Raw genomic sequence first — 21,612 nt, 5'->3', positions numbered from 1 at the left:
GAATGGAGCACCGCACCTTTTGTCTGTCCAGTCACGGATGAACCTGCTGATGCTGCAGTTTGTTGGCACCTGCAGGCTTTGGTCAGGGTCCACTTGGTTCTTTGCTGGCCATTGAATATTTTCTCCGCTCTACTTTAGTGGTTTTCAGAGCCCATACAGTGTGGGGATACTGCAACGTCATGATGCCTCTCAAGCCTTCCCTTCAGGAAGCTGATCCATGTACTTCATGGACTCAGAGAAGGCTTACTCATTGTACAGTCATGCTGATTGCATGGTTGCCACACACTGGTATCTCACCTACAAAGGAGTCAAACAAAATGAGGCAGGCGCCAACAATGGACTCATCTCTGAGCCATTGCACTGCATTCACCCCCATTCACACTGACCACAGTAGCAAAGAGTCACCCCTCAAAACCATCAACTAGAACACACGATCGACTGCAGCAGCGGCAATCCGTCACAGAAATGAGCACAATTTCTCTTTTTCCCAATTGTTCATTGCATTTGACAGAGAGCCATGGCAGCATTGCCAGATGATCATCACTGCTTAAGTGGCTTGGTGTCCATTAACAAGGAACATCCAGGCTCAGCCTTGTGCGCTCGCGCACACACGTCATTGTGCAGGAAGATGAAGCCTTGCCTTGAATGAGTAGAGATTAGCTCTACCTCAGGGCTTCAGTAATTAGATTAGAGGATAAGAATCACTTCCAAACCAATGCATTTATATGAATGCCCGCATTTCCGTGGCTGCTGAATATATTTGTGTGTATGCATCTATGGGTTTACCTGCATGCAAAGTGAGGGTAACACGTCAGACAAAGCAGAACAAAATGGCTTATTTGCAGCCTTCGATGCATTCTTCGATGATAGCTGCCAATGCGCGAAGACAGTCACCACAGACCAGCTTTTTATCAACACAAAGTTATCCCACAGCAGCTCTGACTGGTATTTCTGTCAGAACATGCTGTGCCTTCATGCAAGTGCTGTGGACATTCCTGACAAGGTGAAGGAGATAACCGCTGGCTCATTTTCAGGGAAATCATTTGCTGTTTGCCAAAAAGGGACACCTGTGTCGCATTTCACCTCTGTTTACGGTTTAAAGTAATGAAAGGAGCAGCAGAGATCACGTCCAGATTCATGGTCACTTCACCAAAAAGCATGATTATTATTACTATAATTATTATTGTTTTTATTATTATTATCATTATTATTTGTCTTTAAATGACTTTTTGAATTAAATCACAATCACACTGGTATTTTCACACCGTCTCCTTTGACACAGATGTTGCGATCGGTTTCAGTCTTCAAGGAGACATTCGCTTAAAAGTTCATGTGTTTTTTTTTTATTTATCTTATTTATTTATTCATTTTATTTATTGAGTATGTGCAGTAAATATTCCCTTTGCAATGTGGTAAGCAAGCCATATAAAATTGAGGGAGCAGAAAGAATGTGTGCCTGAATGTTTTCACTCTGAGGGAATTCAACCTCCCACATCACACTTGCTTATTCTGAATATAAGAAGATAGAATTTGAACAAATTGTGCTTGTTGAAAGAACAGTGTAGTGTGGATGAGAATGTAGAAACACGCCTTTGTCTGTTTGTCTTAAACAGCCACCAGGTTTCAAGTCAACCTGGATTTGTGGGATTCATTCAATAACAGAATTGAGATAGGAGGTGGACATAAATGTTTCTATTCTGCCCCACTTCCTCCTCTGGGTGGGCTAAATATATGAATAAATCAACATCATAGGTGGAATTGATGAAGTACCGTATCACAGACACAGCCTTAAAGTATTTAAAAAGCATGGAGAGCAGATGTCATCTCATCCTCCCTTGTTAGACTTCCTCCGGCCTTGAATATCTCGCCTTGTCCATGTCCGCAAACGGCCACGGCTTGTTTTTCTCATGCCTGTGTAGCTGTCAACAGTTGCATGTTATCATTTTTATTATCGAACAAAAAGCATGAATGTTACTTCGGTCGAATGCAGGAGAACGGGTAGATTTTGCCAAGTCATGTTGTCGACTCTGGCTCCCCCCTTCATTACTTCACTCGCTGCAGATTTGTTCAATGAGGCTGCATAAATTTGTTCTGACAAGGGCACTGAATATTTTAGATGTATGGGCCCAGCAGTAACTCCCACTACTATGCGGAGTTAAAAGAGTTTTCTGCTCAAAGATGTAAAATCCGCTCATTTTCCCCTCTCCGCCCTCAGGTGGATAGGAATCCCCAAACACGCGAAGGTGACTGAGAAACACATTTTCGTTACTGTTCCATGTCTGTAAGTGCAAGATGTTGCATGAAATCATATCTTTGGATTACCAACGAATTTGGATCGGACTAGCGTGAGACATTTTCCAAGTGTATTCGGCAGTTTTTCGCAGTTCAATTTGGCTTTTCCTGTTAAATCACAGGTGTGTTGCTCCACCTGTGGTTTAACAACCGAAAACCTTTGTTGAGCAACTTCTTGTAGTCGAGAATAAGAAATGGGAACGTCCACAATGAGCTATTCAATCTTGTCTGGGGAAGTTTCATCTAAATTCAGCTGACGTGGATTACTTTTCCACTGCGGCCATGGATGTTTGTCCTTTTTTTGAGCGCACCTAGCAAGCACTGAAGGGTTAAGTTGGCATCTTGCCTGCACTTTTCTGCCTCTCAGTGTGAAATGAGTACAGCTCCATATGCTTGTGTTATGTGGTCATCTGATAAGTTACAGATAAGTGTAAAATGTCTTGAGTTGACCTTGCGTCACCTCCATGAAATTGTTAAACCGGGGGCAATGGAATTTTTTACGAGGCTGGTTAAAAGGTCAGACAATTGTTGGTCAAAATCCAAACTCTAATTGTTCTTCTGTGAGTCATTATGCATGTATTTGTTCTCACACACTCTTATCTTTTCTTTTTATAACCAGCACCCCTGGGGTCGGTTTAAGGGAGCGCCACAACCACAAAAACGATCTATTTTATGTCAACTCTTCGCAGATTGATTGATTTATTTATTTATTTATTTGTTGTATTTTTTAATTTGATCCAATTCAAGTTCTTCCATGAGACACAAACACACATGGTCAACAACAGTATTCCACCTGCAGATAGTCAGGATAGGCAGAGAGGCAGGAAAAGGATATGAGGAGTTTTGAGGAATAACAGGTATTTTGACAATACACAAGTGCATTTCAGGACTCCGGACTAACTTTGAAGAAACAGCAAGTCCTGAACAGTTTGAAACTTCGGCAACATGTGAGGTCCAATTTATATTTGGATGTTATTTAACACCATCTTCTGCATCTGATGGACAAAGAAATGTTGTTCTCAGTGCTGTGTGCAGCCAGTACCAGAGAATGCGGCCGAAGGCTAACAGGAAAACGAGGCAGAAGAGTGAAAAGAATAATCAACTGATCTGCTGAAAAGTATAGAACGGTCATGCGTTAATGCACTGTCTTGTGAAATGCTCCCTGGAAGTGGGTTATTTCACTGAGAATGTACCACGGAAGCATTCATTCATTCATTCATTCATTCATTCATTATCTACAGCGCTTGTCCTGCACTCGAGGTTGTGAGGGGGCTACAGCCCATCCCAGGGTTTCACCCTGGGCCGGTCCACTGGGCTACGTATGGAGACATACAACTATTCCCTCCCTCATTCACAAGTCTGGACACTTTGGGGTCTCCAATGAACCTCCTGCATGTTTTTGGACTGTAAAGCGGGCGAGACAGCATTTAGCGGGCCCGGACTGGCGTTGTTAGGGGCGTGCTGCAGCAGAGAGCGTTTGCATTCATGCAAAAGAGAGATGAAGTGAGCCAGGCGTCTGAAACCTCCCGTCTCCTCAGGGATCTCTCAGGTCATCTGCGCTGTGATCGAAGAGAAGACCGTGTAGTCAGACTTCAGGAATATGCAGAAAAGTTTTCTTTGTACTCAAAACCCTTTTTTTAAAAAAAAATTGGTCTAAAACAGCAGAACTTTGAACATTAAAAAAGATAAGGTCAAACGCTTGAGTGCAGAATAAATGTAAAGGGGACTGCGCCTGCCCCACCTTACATTTCTCTTTTTTGACAGGAAAGTTAGCGCTTTTGTCTGTACGTCCAAAATAATTTTCCTCCATCCATTAACCTCCTTGCTGGCATTCCTGTAGACCTCCTGCCTCCAAACCATCTCAGTCTGAGTTTATCTCCAGAACATCTAACGAGCGCTGTCCCTCAGATGGACTCTCTCCTGACCCGCTCCGTGCTCTTCACTCTCAAAGACAACCTCTACGCTGCTCTCACCTCCGTCTCCTCCACCTTTCTTTTCATTCTGGCTGACTCTCTTTTATCACATATGTGTCAAGAGAATGTCAACATCTTCACCTCGACTACCTCCAGCTCTGCCTTCTGTCTTGTAAATCCAATGATTCCATGACATGTACATAATAAAGTATAACATACGTTTTTCATGCTGTTGACCTAGAACAACATCGGGATGTCCATGTGATAATGTTCAGTCTCAGATAATTCCAGTACTTGGCAGCTTCTAACACTTCCTCTCTTTCCCTGAGTAAATCTCTAATTTAGCTATTTTTGATGTCCTGTTAATATAAAGAGCGTTCCTTTCCTGCCATTAAATTGATGTACTGAGGATTCTTTTCAATGTTTTTATTTATTTGAAACATATGCGTTCTTTTTACCACAGAGCCCTTGTTTAAATCCAAATCTGTCTTCAAATGGGATCCTCTGTCTTCCCTCCAACTGTTCAAACTGGATTATCTCAGATAAACCCGTATGCAGTGCCGAGTGCCAGAAGCAAATAATACTAATGATGTGATCCATGACGTCATGTACAAGGTAAAATATGAGCAGTAATTACATCATCTCTTATCATCCAGTCAGTGGTTGGGACAGGAGGCCACAGATGATCAAGAATATACATGTGCCTCAACATATTTGTCTGCTAACATCCATTATTTTTGGTACAAATCATCCCGATCGCCGCACTTTTAACTGCCGCGTCGCTCCAGAGAGCAGGCCATGAAGCCAGCGGGCGAGTATTCTGTGTCCATCCACCCATCCATCTATCTTCTCCCATTAATCTGGAGTCGGGTCACAGGGGCAGAAGCCCGAGCAGAGAGGCCCAGACCCCCTTCTCCCCCGCCAGATGGTTCCCAGGCCAGCCTGGAGACATAGTCGCTCCAGCGTGTCCTAGGTCTTCCCTGTGGTCTCCTCCTCGATTGTCATGCCCAGAATACCCCCCTGCCCAGGAGGCATCCTGACCAGATGTCCAAGCCACCTCATCTGACTCCTCTATGCGGAGGAGAAGCGGCTCTACTGCGAGCTCTACTCCCGGATGACCCAACTTCTTACCCTATCTCTGAGGGAGAGTCGGCCACCCCGCGGAGGAAACTAATTTCGGACGCTTGTATCTGCGATCCGGTTCTTTCGGTCACCAACCACAGCTCGTGACCATAGGTGAGGCTGGGGACGCAGACCCCCACCCAGAACCACATCATCTGCAAAAAGCAGAGGCCGGATCCTGTGGCCTCCAAACCGGATCCCCTCGATGCCCTGGCTGTGACATGAAGATTAAAAATGCTTTGTCATCTGTGTTTTCAGCATTTTAGCTGATTTCACGAGCGAACCACCGAAGATATCCACTGAATGGTGAGCTTCCTCGCCCACTGAGCAAAATCAACTTTAACTGCCGTCATACAAGAACATTGTTCGTATTGTTGTCATATGAGTAAAGTCACAAACGGTTCTTTCGTACTTTTAAATATTAACTTTGCCTGCAGGCCTGCTCAGTTTCCGTCTGCCCAAATGAGAATATTAACATCTCATGGTTAACCCAGGACGGCTGCCGGCTGCCGATAAAAACAGTATCTGATGATCTGTGCCAGCTCTTCACCCAGCGCTTTCAGGAGCTTAATATCATGAACTCTGACACCTTCACTTAAACATTGGTCTAGCGGAGATACTGAAATGGGCTGGAGTAGAAATATAAACTTACATAAAATGGGGAAAAAAAAAGAAATATGGGTATATGTTATTTGTTTTACGCTGCTCTGGGGGGGGGAGTGTCTCGTTGCCGCCCAAATGAGTGCTGAATAATTATTATATTATATTGCGTAAAGTAATGCTGACAAGCACTTCAAGGAGAGCAATAAATTTCTTTTTTTTTTTTTGATCCGGAGGGGGTTATCGCAAGGCAAGTATTGGATGCTATCACAATCAAACACTCTCATCTTTGCTATCGCCAGTATTTTACTCAGTCAGTTTAATATTTAACAAATGTACTTCAGCACAGGAAATCGTATCTATCCAGTTGTGTCAGAATGTGAAAGGCTACTCATGGGTGCCGTAGCAGTAGTGCAAGCGAGGCATATATTTCCCTGGCAGCGCTGCCAAGATCACAATATCGAGAGTTCTGTACACACGTTTTCCAACTTGATCGCTCAGTTAAAGTGGAAGAGTCGCATTTGTGTCGCAAAGTAGACCGCAGGTGCAGGAACTGACGTCAGGCGCCACAATTCAGGTTTTGTACTGATTAACAACAGAAAGGGTTGCACGTGGTCTTACGACCCTCGTTCAAAGCTCGTGGGCTTCTGGACGGGAACAGATAGTGATCTGTCAAAGCGGGCTAACCCAGTTTCTCAGCATCACCAGTGAATCCAAACACGGTCTTCTTCAAGCTGCGTTTTATCTTTTAAGGCCAAACACCGTCTGGAAACCTGCAATAACTAGCGTGCTTATCATCCCCAGAGCCCTAGTTTACAAGCGACACAGCATGACGTTACAGGGCATTAATGCATGGTGATGGCTATTTGTGAGCTCTTATACAATGCCTACTATTGTTCAATGTCGTTGTCACTGCTAAGCTGTGCTATTATGCAGTTTGTGATATATGTATTTATGTAAGTTACATTTCAAGCCATTCTAAATATTAGGCTCAACAATGCAAATAATCCTGCCTGTGTTTGGCAAAACAGTGGAGGCATTGATTGATTTTGCATTCTCAGCTCAGTCGGTCACAAAATAAACATCTCCCCGACGTGCTTATCGTTAACGTATGAATGCGAGAAGATGGGATTTCCTGTTATTTGAAGAGGGTTCTGTTTTCATGTTTTAGCTCAGGATGTGTTTTGTCGTGGCACCAACACCAAATACCAGCAGGTTCATTTTGCCGTGGCGGACCATAATATTTACCTCTAGATCTGGAAACATCGCACATCCCCGGTTGCAAAGAACACAAAAATATAAAAATTTGTGATGGCACAACAAGCTTCACATTTAGGATAGTTACACTTCCTCGGTATTGTATGTTGGAGAGCAAAGCTATTTCATTGACAGCATCTTGTCTTAGTCTACCAGTAAGACAGATATTTGATTTGTGCTTGTTTCTCTTCGCGCAGCCACAGCTGATTATAATGTAACAATGCAGCTCACCATTATCTCATCTCAAACACAAACGGCAGCCTGTTCATCTGTGCTTGTGATTTGTAGCAACAGGAATTCCTGTCTTGACACTTGCGGTTGTCACCAAGACGCAGGACAAATATGGTGTCGGCTAAGACTGAATGTGATCCGATGATGACGCTCACCCAAGCAACTGCGCCTGCAGCCAGTGAATAGAATTAGGATGTTTGGTCTTTTGTGCACTCGCAGAAACGCATGATGTAACCAAAATACTGCAGCTGGAGCCGTGTGTTGAGGGTATCATCAGAGTGATACGTTTACTTTTTCTAGACACAGTCACGCCGCAGCATCAGATAAAGCGCCGATGTTGAGGCCGTGTCACGACCCCGGCAGCAGTGTCTTGATATTTTGACCAAGATCATGTGTTTTGGACAAAAACAAGCACTGACTTTCAGGGATTCTTCCTTCAGCCTTCCTTGAAAGGTCCGAGTTGTTTTTGTGTCAAACAGAAAGAAGACACAAGCAGGCTGCGCGGCTGCGGGTTTCGGCGCTGAAACCAACCAGAAATACGATGCTTTCTAAGTCACGCTGGTTATCTTTTCTTTGCACATGACGACGATCTGTGTGTTTTTCACACAGACACCACAATTAGAGAAAGCAGAACAATACATGCGTTGTTCAATTTAAGTCTGAACCTGTGAACTACGACGACTCAGCGGACGCCACTGTGTTCGTGACCACAGCCCGCAGTTGTGGTTCCTTGTTTGCAGCAGCCGGAGGGAAAAAACAATTTGCTACAAATGTAAACTGTTTTTCATTCACTCTGAATTTTGCTGAAGTGCAGTTCTCGCGATGCATCTTGGGAGAAAGTCTCACTGTCCCCGGGATCAGCCGTTACTTCTTTGTCTGTACCGGCAATCTAACCCTAACCAAATCTTATCTGACACTTGGCGGGAGATAAGGTAAACGGGCAGGTCAACGCCTCACAGCGAGAAGGTCCCTGCTTGGGGCGCTTCGCTGGAGACTCCGAATTGACCGAACTGTGAATGCGAGGTTGAATGGTTGTAAGTCTCTTCATGTGCTCTTGTGACCTTCTGGCAATTGCTCCAGGGTGAACCTCTCTCCCAGTTAACCCTGGGATCGGCTTCGGCCCCCCCATGACCAAGTGCCAGACAAGCTGTATAGATAATGAATGAATGAATGAATGAAAGTTCTAATAACTAAGATTGAATTTGGAACAGCAGCAAAGGCGTCATCAGTGCGCCTGACACAAGTGCTCTTTTGTATATTTGGACAAAGAGATCCCGAGTTGGTGCAACTAATTAGAGATAAACTCTGAACATTGAGCAAACACGGCCGCCACAAATCAAAGTTCTAGCCCTTGTATTGCTGTTTGACTAATCCCAACATGTCCACAAATACAAAGACTTGTTGCATTAAAAGAGATTGATTTTTAAATAGTCCAGGTATGAATTTTTGCACTTGCAGCACTTCACTTAAATGGACTCTTTGCACCATCTTTGCCTTTTATATGTTTTTTTTTTGTTTTGTTTTTTTGATTTTTTTGCATAGAAATGCAGAGAACAGGTTGTTGAAAAATATAAATACATCATTCAGTACACAGCCATGGAGCTGTGACTTGGGTTAGGGTTAATGTCAGACGTCGAAGCTGAGGACATGTGAAAATACTCATAAAGTTATGAATAAAATTAGACCTGTGCAGTGGCATGCACACACACACACACACACACTGCACACACACACACACACACACACACACACACACACACACACACACACACACATACATTCACTCACACACTGCAAAACAGCAACAGCTGCGGTGACCTTGTCAATGTGCCTCCTTCAGATAAATCTGCCCACAAGCCAACATCCCATTTCCACGCTGAAGTACATTAATAACGGAAAACACAGGCGTGAGTGTCTGCTGTACACTTTGCTAGTTTGTGTGTTCCATGTTTCTAGGCTCACTGACATTGTGGTATTTATCAGACTAGGAAATAAAGGGATGAGTGTAAAGCATGTCCAAAAAACATCATGAATGATAAACGCTGTCATTACATGTTTTTTTAGAAAAGGCAAAATAGTTTAATTATTATCAGATATCCCAGCTGGCCCTGTAGTGTTGATATTCGTTTTGATGACGTGCTTTGTGTAACCTCTGCGGTCACAGTCCTTGCCTACTGGCGCGGTGCTGATGCCATAGTTTGAATATACTGTATATCCTGAAGGTAGGCCTTACTGGTAACTTCTTCTTTTCTGTTGGGCTTTTCCCTTAGGGGGTCTCCACAGCGAATCCACCTTCTCCATCTAACCCTGTTGTCTGGATCCTCCTTTCTCACACCAACTAACTTCATATCCTCTCTCTCGCTATGTCCATAAACCTTCTCTGTGGTCCAATTCCAGCATCCGTCTACCAATATATTCACCATCCCTCTTCTGTACATTATCCAACCATCTGCCTTCTCTGACCTTCTCTCCAAAGCATCTACCATGTGCCGTCCCTCCTTATCCTATCCAGGATCAGGGAAACTCGACATCTTCATCTCTGACACCTTCATCTCTGCCTGCTGTCTTTTGACCACTGTCAGTGTTTATAGATCATCTCACCACCGTCTCCTCCAGCTTTCCTTTCCTTCTGGCTGATGTTCTTCTATCTCTTCGTACCCTTGACACTTTTCTCCACCCATTCCAACCTGCTTGAACCTGTTTCTTTTCCACACCCTCTTACGCCCTGGACTGTTGACCTTAAGTACTTGAAATGCTCCAACTTCTTGATCTCCACACCCCAGTGACATGCAGTCAGTAGAGGCAGGTGAAGCCGGGTCTCACGTGGCATCATGGGAAGAAAAAAATGTAAAATGAAAAAATAAATTAAATGGTTATATTTATTCAGTGATTTGTACTATGAAGTTATTTTCCACCTAACTTCACCATTTTTAGTCATTTTTTTTCAAAATCGCTGAAAAAAAAAATCCCATTTAGCGCTTAAATATGAAGAGGAGCCGTGAAGTGACACGGCAGCCAGCAGAGCCGCAATGGATTGCGCAATGATTCTGCTGCCTGCCATGCTATGCGGCTGAGACCGTATTGCGGTCTCTTTGGATGTCACTGTTAAAATTTTCAAACACCTCAAGCACTAATATATGCACTCAATTTCCACACTTTAGCTGATGTGTATAATTTTTTTCGTCAACAACTGAAACGTGTTTCTCGTGCCGAGCGATCGTAAAGCAGCAGCGAAGACACACAAAGTGAGGCACGCAGTGACGGTGCCTCATGGTAGGGGGCGCCGCTGATCCTTTTTAGTACTCGGCTGAAGAATAATAGAATTTGCAATAGCAAGATACTGTAAACAGTTAGCAAGTCAAGTGCAGCCATCTGGGAATTTTTTCCTCTTGCTCGGCTTTATTTCCAAAATGGAGGATTACATAGCTAAACGGAAAGAATTTTCTAAACAGGACTTTAAGTCGAAGCAGGAGATAATAAGTGAGGGAAGACCGACGCCGGCGCTAATGGATTTGCCTCAGACTAGGAGACGGAAGACTCTATCTTTTCAAATGTAGTAGAACACAGGAAAAGGCTGCTGTGTGGATGTCCAGCAAGAAAGCGCCTTTTCTGCTTTTCCTGCATTCTTTTCTCAACTTCTGACAATGTCTGGAGTCAAATGGGATAGTGTGACCTGAAGAATCTGCAAAGAAGCCCAATCAGTCATGAGCGGTCGGCGACTCACATTTAAAGTCAAATCGCACTAAAAACATTCGGGATGTCCAGGATAGATTTGGCTTTGAATGAACAGCAAAGAGTCAACATCAGCATCCACAATGCTAAGCTAAAGGAAAACCGAGAGATTCATTCTCCGCACCGAAAAGACTAAAAACATACAGTCAGAACAGGACCGATCAAGGACGACTGTCTTCACTGGCAGTGATTTCTATTGAGACAGACAGACTTTTAAAACTAAAGAAAGACAAGGACGATTTCTGCAAGCAAGTTACCAATGCTTTTCTTCAGAAGGAGAGGCGCGTGGACTTCATTTATAAGTAAAGGTAAGACATAATGACGTTTTTTAAATGTGCGTTTTTCTATGCTACGGTTTGTATATGTAAAGAATGTTGATAAGATATTTTAAACAAAACGCATCAACTGCTGCCAATAAAATGGTGATTAAGCTACTCTTTAGGGTTCATATGTTTGTAAGTCTGACTGTGATGACGTCAGTGCCTCAGCAGCCATGAACCTCACTGCACCTAACTCCCACACCCTGTAGCCTCACCGTTCCACCCGGGCTCTTCTCATTCACCCTGTCTTGCTGCGACTAAACTTCATTCTTCTTTCCAGAGCATACCTCCATCTCTCTAGATGTTCTTCCACCTGTTCTCTGCTCTGACTACAGATGTCATCTGCAAACATCATGGTCCATGGGGATTCCTGTCTAACCTCATCTGTCAGCCTGTCCATCACCATTGCGAACAAGAAGGGGCTCAGGGCTGATCCCTGATGGAGTCCCACCTCCACCTTGAACTTCTCTGTTACTCCTACAGCACACCTCACCACTGTCTCACAGCTAGCATACATGTCCTGCACCAGTCTTACATACTTCTCTGCCACTCCAGACTTCCTCATACAATACCAGAGCTCCTCTCTTGGCACCTTGTCATATGTTTTTTCTCGGTCTGCAAAAACACAATGCAGCTCCCTCTGGCCTTTTCTGTACATCTCTATTGGCATTCTCAACGCAAATACTGCATCCGTAGACTGCCTCACCCATACACTTCCATACCACCATGGGTATATCATCAGGACCAACTTAACATAGACCCTAAATATATGGAATATTTATTTAAAGAAAAAAAGAACGTAAGAGTGGCCCGGTGGTGCAGCTGCGAGTGCTTCCACCTCACAGCAAGATAATAATAATAATAATAATACATGGGATTTTTATAGCGCTTTTCATGACACTCAAAGACGCTTCACAAGTAAAAAAAAAAAAACAGAGGGAACAGAACATACACAGAATTATTGGGAAGAAGTCCAAATTGGAGAGTGTGGCGATGAGCGCCAGTCCAGGGACAAGCTGGAGGGGCTTCGCCGGTGTGCAGCTGAGTGTCGTGCTGCTGTGAGGAGGCAAGTGTTGGAGCTGGATGTCGGAGATGGATTTTTGGTGGAGGGAGAGATGGTGGAGCAGGAGGAGCAAGAAGATTTCGGCCGATGGAAATGCCGTCTTGCTAGGCGCCATCGGGATCCGGAGTTTCGAAAGGCTAGCCGGCTAGCTAGCCAGCCAGCCAGCCTGCTCAGGTCACCGTCGGAATCTGGAGTTTTGAGAGGCTAGCTAGCGAACCAGCCTGCTCAGGTCGGCAAGCTAGTTTGGTAGCTTGCTGGAGATTGTCCAGGTGAGCCTTTGTCTTTGGTTTGGTTGATTGGAAGGAGAGCGGGAAGCGGCAGCCAAATGCGCCAGCGTCCTCCCGCCCGCCATCTTGCCAAAAAAAAAAAAAAAAAAGATGGGACAGGTTCTCGTCATGTCTGGTTGTATGTTTCCGTGAGACGTATGAATGAGAGGGTGAATGGCTTCATGTCTCTGTATGATGGGAATGAATGGTTGTATGTCGGTCCGGGGTGAGACTCCAATACTTCCACCACCCTGAGAGCAGGATGAGAGGTTTAGATGTTGAATGAATGAATGAATGAAGCTTAGGGCTGACTGTCTATTGGCACAGGTGGCTTCATTCTCATTGGATAGAAGTCTGATGGAATTCCTTTTTCTATTTAAGTGTAAACATCCACGAAATCCACGGCCTCCACATTTTTGCTCGCGCTTATATAAGATAAACATCCGTCAGCTTCCTCAAAGCCATGGGAAGTCAGACGTACCGATGAAACCCATCTATTTTCTCCCACTAGTGTTTTGGGAAAGGGCTTGAAGAGGTAGAGTTCTGGCACACACACACAGACACACACACACACACACACACACACACGTTCAGGACACGTCAGTCAGGGGAGTTCTTTTCTTTCCTTTTTTTTTTTTATCAAAAGTTATTATGGCAGAAATTCTTCTGTTCGGATAAGATCGGGAGTGTGTTTTGAGAAAAAGGTTGGCCGGGAAAGCTAACACCGTCTTTCCCATAATATCACTCACGTCTATCTGTGTGCGTGAAAACCAAGTTGGGGCTTCTTGCCGCCTCTCTGCTGATGCATGGGATTAAATAGAAAACATAAATAGGAGAAGTAAAAGCTAGAGTGGAAAAGACAGACAGTGTATTTGTTGCATAATGCGCTGATCCTTAGTGTCTGTCGGCCCACTCCATTTCCCTGTTCAGCCAGCTATTACGTTGTGCTCTTCGGTTTTAATCCCCTCTCACTTTCCATCATCCCAGCATCCTTCTGCTGTTGCATTATTCCACGGCTGGCATTATTTTTTCATCTTCTGTCCTCTGATATCCAGGGACACTTAAACACACACGTGCGTTACAAATGTGCGCCCTATGGTGTGTGTGTGTCAAATCATTGGCGAAGAAGCTGAGAGAGAGAAATGTAATCGAGTAACTTCTCTTTCTGCACTGTTGTTACGGACGTCACTGACACACAGACTGTCGCGGTTGCCAGGGTTCGATTGGCCCGTTGAACAAAGTGGTGACAAGGGGAAGCTGTAATGACCCCGATAGAGAGTCATATGACTGACCTGGATTCCCCTCGCAGAGATGCGGATATCGCTTTGTGAAATGGACACTTTCTTGTCCTCCTCACAGTTTTGGTATTAACGTCCGTCCGTTTTCAGAGCGGGATTAGACCCGATCCATTCCGATGGGATTTTTATGCTCGATCCATCAGTCCTCAGTTCCCCTGCCGCCTCTGACCTCTGTCATCTACGCGGAAGCGAATATTTCAGGTTTTCTGGAATATGATCATTGCACTGTAGATGAGCAAACAACAATGTAACATTGCTTTTTACTCCCTTTCCTGGGCACACAAATCATCAACTGGTTAGGTTTCGTCCTGGGGTTTGCGACTAAAACCGTCGTCCCCTGAAAACACGATTTCAAACCAGGACAGATGAAAGGATGTTCTTTAATAATCAAACAGCGATTAAAATGTTTTAATATGCTCCAGCGTTGTCACGCAAATGGTGCTCTGGTCATTATAAACTCTGTGGAATGGTAGCGCCGTGACAGGAGTCATGCTGTTTTTACTGAAACCTCATTCATGAGGTCCTTCGGAGGCTGTTCCCTTTGCAAAATAGCGACATCTTATGATAAAGACATCAGTAAGAAGATCAATATCTAGGCTTCATTTTTTTTTTTTTTTTTGTGCTTATATGAATATTATGATGGCAACGAAATATCTGACAGGAGTAAAGAGCCGGGCTGAACGGATGTGTTTTCATGAGAACAAGCCGAAGGTGGCTGCTACGTGTCAGACGTGTTGTCCTTGTGCTACTGGAGTGCAGAGGCTTGGCTCTGGCACCATTCACATTTCTCTCACTTTCCTGTATCTCGTTCACCTTTAAACACACACACAACACACACACACACACACACACACACACACACACACACACACACACACACACAGTTCCACGGAAAGGGGTAAGCTGAAACTTGCTTCAGAATTTCAGCTGCTTTGAAAGGGTGACATAAGACAATTTCAACCTTTTACTCGTGACACACTCAATTTTAATCATTAACCAACCTCTGGTAGAATGCAAAATGTGTGTAGCAGTGTGTATGTGTTTGTGTATGTGTGTGTGTGTGTGTGTGTGTGTGTGTGTGTGTGTGTGTGTGTGTGTGTGTTACTGAAGGTCAAGGGGGCGGGGCAGAGGAAAGTGAGAGAATGAGGACGATTATTTGTGTACAATTGTCTGCTGGTATTCGCGTGGTTCCCCTCGTCCGCACTGTATGACATGTGTTTGTGAAAGCGAGAGTCCCAGAGTGGCAGGGACAGATGAAAAGAGAGAATGGTGGGAGATCACAAAGCATGTGTGTGTGTGTGTGTGTGTGAGTGTGTGTGTGAGTGGGTGTGTGTGTGTGTGTGTGTGTGTGCGCGCGCACACATGACCAATGAGCTTCATTGGCCAGATGAGTTGTGTTCACAACAAAAGATGGACTTTACAGAGATGAGAGGAAGTAAGCCCTGGGATTAGTGTGTTGGGCAACAAAGTGCCCGGCCCCAGGGCGGCCTTTCTGGTTGCCTTACTGGATGGATGGTGTTGATGTATCATGTGGATCATGTTTGAGAGAGGGAGGGGTTTTTGCACAAAAGCCACGCCTGTCCCCACCGCCAGGAGCGCACAAAGGCCCCGTCCCCGCGTGCTCATCCGACCTTTCCAAAACTGCGTTGATGCTGAGAATCTGCTCGCTTTTTCCACTGAAATCCAGAGACAGTTTGAGAGAGAGAGTCGGATTTGTGATGCGGAGTTTTGCTGAGACAGGGACAAAGTCAAACACATCATAATCTTTTGCCTGAACTTTTCCTGAACTCGATGACATTTAACAACAAAGAATAACCGAATGAAAAAAAAAAATAGAACCGCACAGAAGACGTCTCTCTCCAAATCTCATGGCCTTGGCTACGACAGGGAATCCACAGACATTTTTCCCCGCGCTGTCACCGTCCCCTCTGGATTGTTTATTTTCTCTTGGAACGCCGGGATTTGTTTCCCGCCTGAATTCGCCTCGTCTCTGTGTGTTTGCCAGCGATCTGGTTTGGCAGCGTTTACCAGCAACCTCAAGCTCCTCCCTGTGTTTGAGGCGTTTGGGTCCCATTTTCACTAACATTTGTTCAAACACACATAGAAAATGTCTTGTCGGACAGCATTGGTATGAGTCACGGGGCACCGAGGACGGAGCGGCAGCGGTTAGAGCTCCCTCCTCACACCGAGAGGGTTTCTGTATTTCCTTCCACCGTCCAAAAACATGCAGGAGGTTCACTGGACACCCGAAATTGTCCGGTGTGAACGAGAGGGTGAATGGCCGTATGTCCCTGCGTGACGTTTCAATGTGAGGTTTGAAGGCGTGAGATAATTGCTGTTTGTCTCCATATGTGGACCTGCGACCGGTCCAGGGCGAACCCCCCGTCTGGGCCCGTCACAGCTTGGACTGGCTGCGGCCGCCTTCCATCCTGAGTGCAGGATAGGTGGTACAGATAATAAATGAATGACTGAAAGAGTACTTTATTGATCCCCAAGGGGAAATTTATGTGCTCCAGCAGCAGGCGAGCAGCTGAATCAGGCTGCCGTCTTCCGGCGCCATCTTAAGAAAGAAAGGAAAGGAGAACAAGCGGGAAGATGAGGGAAAAAAAGCCATTCCCAAACGGGGCTCCTGCAGGGGGGCACAGTGTGGGATTAGGAAAAACTCTTCAGCGCATAAGCAGCACAAGACATGGCAACAGCAACACGTGTGTGAAGGGGAGGGGTTGTCGGCCACGCAGGGCGTATCGCCTCAACCACCGCAACCTCCAGTATGTATGAATATGAGTCTTGCTAGAATAGGCGGTTGGTTTGCGAGTGATTTCCCAGAGTCAGGGATGTGTTCCTGTTTTTACCGTCTCACAGCAGAGACACAAGGTGGTCGGTGTCACCGTGACAACCTTTGTCTGCAGCTAATGACTCCCCTCCCTGGCCTGAAGGTCAGAGGTCATCTCTAGGAGAGGGCTAATGAAGGTTCTGCGCTGACCCGTCTTTCTTCTTTCAGTATGTCACAATGTGGGCACGCAGCTTTGTGCGTATCACACATTTGCCTGTGCATGCAGGAGCCATTTCGCTCTACTGTCTTTGTAACCTTTTTCTGCAGGAGAGCTGAATGGTCGCATACCTTGAGTAAAAGTTCTGCGGCAGCGCAGGATGTAGCTACTACGTGGAGCCGTTGTATTGCAGGTTGTGCAGTTGTAAATTGGATCGTGAAATTGTGACGGAGAGTTCAGCGGCCCTCATTTGCTACCGAAACAACACAGCATGACAGCTGTGTCATATCAGGCCAAATATTGGAGAAAAAGTCATCTTTATACCGCAGGACCAGAAGTACAGAGTAAGCAGGAGGCTGTTTACAATAAAAACACACACCTGGAGTGCGCTTTGTGTTCTCAGAGGAAGACTCTACAAGAACCTGTCGAACGAGAACTTCCTTTACGACTGCTTCGGAGAATTGTGTTGTGGTTGGGGCTCTGGTTTTTCTACACTGTGCAGTCCTTCGAGCTTCGTGCCCAGAAATTCAGCATACTGTTTCCCGCGTGTTATAAAAATCAGTTTTTATAGACCAAAGAGTGGCATTATTAGATCTGTCTGCTAACAGGAGCGTTGACGGTTTATTATTCTCTTCTACTGATCCCACATTGACACTACGCCTTGCCGTCGACCTCCTTTTGGAAGTCTGAATATTGCTAAATAAACAATGTTGCCACCCACACACACACACACACACACACACACACACACACACGCTTGCCAGTTGCCTCCCTCACCTGTGGCTCTGACACACTCCTGGCATATGAAGAATGTGGTTCTGAGAATGCTGCGCGGGGTTCGGCTGGTCCTTTCTGTTGCCGCTGCCATTGAAGGCAAAACAGCCAGCGTTGCCAAACCAGCGGCAGCAGAAAAGAAAGAATAGAAAACTCGCAACGGCAGTCCCGCACTCGCCTCGAATTTGCTGGTCCCTTCGGATCCCCAATCTGCCTCATCAGCCATCTTTAGGCCGTCCGTGAAGACGTGCTCACCAGGGACATGGGGGCAGGTTGAACTCCACGCACCGAACGGAAGGGATTTACAGGCCTATTTTCGGCCACGTTTCGCATTTCTCCAAGTCCTCTCGCTCCTAAATGTACCCTCCAAGGACCTTTTGAGACTCCAGATTTGATGTCGGCGTAAAGGACAAGATACACTGTTCGTTCTGATGTTTATATACAGAGGAAGAAAGCGAGAGCATGCGGAACGCAGCCACTCTGAAAGGGAAAAAAACTTTTCAAGTCCAACCTCTTGACAGCGAATTAGTCTGTAGCACGCTATGCCCTCCATCTTAACTCTGTCCGGGAAGGGCGCGTGGCACCGCTGCGTTTTGACACTTCATACCTCTTCAGATTGCTTGGAGATTAGTCAGCTTGCCCACATAATGGAAAACAAGGACACTTGTGTAGATAAGATGACACGCAGCTCCGTCGGTAAACATGGCAGCGAGCGCCTTAACAATCCTTTTATTATTTTTCTTGTATAAGCTTGCCCAGAACAGGATGTGCCTCGAACTCCTGTTATTTTAGTCTGGGAGCGATATGACTTATTTATGTTGGGATGTGTGTTGTGTAATCACGGCCTGCATGCTCGATGTGCCAATTTTTTTTTTTTTATAAAATTCCCTATTTGTTTGCCATGCAAAATTCTCTCAAAGTGTTTGGGTTTTTACTTTATTTGAATATTACCATGCAGGTTTGCCTTCAAAACAAATCCTGAAGTGACACTTTCAATAAACGTGACGGCAAGAACATCAGGAACCGAGACCACTGGATGGATGGATGGATAGCTTGATGGATGGATGGATTGAATGGATAATGAGGACAGGTGGACACAATTTGTAGCTCTGCAGTAGCAGTTGTACCCATATCAATATATTGACATCCTTATTTCCATGTTTTTGGAGTTTTGCTTATAGGAGGAAATAAGAATATATGTGTACACTTTGTGACTTTTTCTGGTGGTACTTAATGATGCTGCCACTTTCCCAGCTGTCCTCAGAGGCTCAAAATATCATCTCACAGCAGATCGTCACAATTAATGTCTCGAAAAAATAAAGCTCTCGATAAAAATAAAATCAGTAGAAAATAACAGCAATGTCAAAGACTTTCATTATGTGCATTGTGTTGGAATGAATGGGCGGCGTGGCGCAGGAGGTCGAACGATCATCTTTGGAAGCGAGCATTCCTGGTTGGATTCCTAGCTTCTCCCCGGGTGTCCAAGTGTTGTTGAGCAACACACTGAAGCGCTGACTGCTCCCCTGGAAGCCTCCTGCTCATGGCTCATCCATGATGGGTTAAATGCAGAGAATGAATTTCCCCTGCAGGGATTGATAAAGGATACATTATTATTATTATTGTTATTATTATTATTATTATTATTATTATTATTATTATTATTATTATTATTATTATCATTATTATTATTATAATTATCATTATTAGTAGTAGTAGTAGTAGTAGTAGTAGTATTCCGGAAGTAAATGGAATCCCGAAATACAGCACACATAGTACTACGGTATAATATCAGTGGTGCAACAGCGTCCTCTAGTGGCACATGTCACATTGCGCACAAAATTTGAGTGTTGGCAGCATTTGTTTGGAAATAAAATGTTCCTTAAAAAATTAGTGCTTCAAAATTATGATTTTTGAAGGGTTGATGAAAGCTTTGAAAGTATATTTCTATTCTGCATTATTGACTCTTCTTTTCTTCTGGGAAGCAGCCGGTCATCTGGATCAAATATACATACATTTTTATTTCCTCCTAAAAGCAAACTCTAAAACATAACCTTGGAAAATAAGGATGTCAGTATATTGAAATGAGTACAACTGCTTCTACTGCAGATCTACAAATTGTCACCCTCATTATCCAATCCATCCATCCATCCATCCATCCATCCATCCATCCATCCATCCATCCATCCATCCATCATGTGGTCTTGGTTGCATTGTTTTTTCTTATGCTCTTGCCGTCATGTTTTTATAAAATCACAAGATGTTTTCTCCTCTGGTGTTACTGATATGGCTTCTCTGTGGTGATGGTTAAACCCAAACTCAGCTTCACAACGCCCCCATGTTCTATCTCAGCGAATCAACCCCCCTCATGTAACCCTTCGCTTTGTTTCCTACCAACTAACATCATGTATTCCTTCACTACATCCATAAATCTCCTCTCTGGTCCTCCTCTGGGCCTCCTGCCTGGCCGTTTCAACCTCAGCATGCTTCAGTAGGTTCACTTTTCCTCGTCTGTAGATGACCAAACCATGACAGTCTGGCGATCATCTAATCTGTGCCGTCCCTCTGATGGCCTCCTTCCTGATCTTCTCCATCCTGGTTACTCCCAAAGAGAACCTCGACATCTTCTTCTCTGCTACCAGCTCTGCTTCTTGTCTTTTCCTCAGTGCTATGATCTCACCACTGTCTGGTCCACCTTTCCTTGAACCCGTCTCTTCACCTCTTCTCCACACTCTCCTACGCTCTGGACTGTTGACCCTAAGTACTTGAAATCCTCCACCTTCTTGATCTCCACTCCCTGTTGCCTCACTGTTCCACCCGGGTTCCTCTCATTCACACACATATATTCTGTCTTGCTGCAACTACTTCATTCCTCTCCTTTCCAGAGCAGACCTCCACCTCTCTAGATGTTCCTCCACCTGTTATCTGCTCTCCTTACAAACCACAATGTCATCTGCAACAACAACAACAACAACAACAATATTAGTAAGAATAATAATTTAGAATTAGTTCTCTGAATTTAACCCATCATGAATGAACCATGAGCAGTAGGCTGCCGTCCCTAACCTTAACCCTAACCCTAACCCTAACCCTAACCCTAACCCTAACCTCAACCCTAACCCTAACCCTAACCTTAACCCTAATCCCAACCCTAACCCTAACCAGCACCAGGGGAGCAGTTAGGGGTTCAGTGTCTCGCTAAACAACACTAGTCGGAAAAATCTTTGATTCCGTTGGAGGAGAGCACCGGTCTAAACTGCATCTGTCCGTCCAGACGTCCTCATACAGGCCTACAGGTCCTCTCGGCACCGTGTCCTTTTGCTTTTTCTGGGTCTACAAAGACACGATGAACCGCTCCCGTGCAATAAGTTCTTCCTCTCTTTGTGTTTCGCCTTCCATTTACCAGAGCCGTCTTGCCACTTGTTTGGATGATCGTCTTGGTTTTTAAATGCTTGGTTAGGGTTTCATCCAGAGATGCGAAGACAACTCTCCCCAAAGGTGAGGCGTGTGGCCCCTCGAGGAGGCGAAAGGTGCAAAGCTGCGTCAGGTGTAGTGCGACCCCTTGATGGCGTCAGAGTGCAGCTGACCGCCCGGCTCTGCCGGGACTCCCATTCATGTTCGACTCTCGATGGAAGTTCAACTTCCCCGATTTCTCCACGGTTTCTTCGCGTTGCGTGTTGAAGTTTCGGCCGTTTGCTCCTTGACAAACTGTGCAGGTCATTACGTGTGACGATGAGCTGCAAAGCTGCCTGATACG

This window comes from Fistularia commersonii, chromosome 16 (genome assembly GCF_037954325.1).
Source record: "Fistularia commersonii isolate RoL2024-O1a breed Wild chromosome 16, RoL_Fcom_v1.0, whole genome shotgun sequence".
Lineage (NCBI taxonomy): Eukaryota > Metazoa > Chordata > Actinopteri > Syngnathiformes > Fistulariidae > Fistularia > Fistularia commersonii.
Note: the sequence above shows the minus strand (reverse complement) of the source record.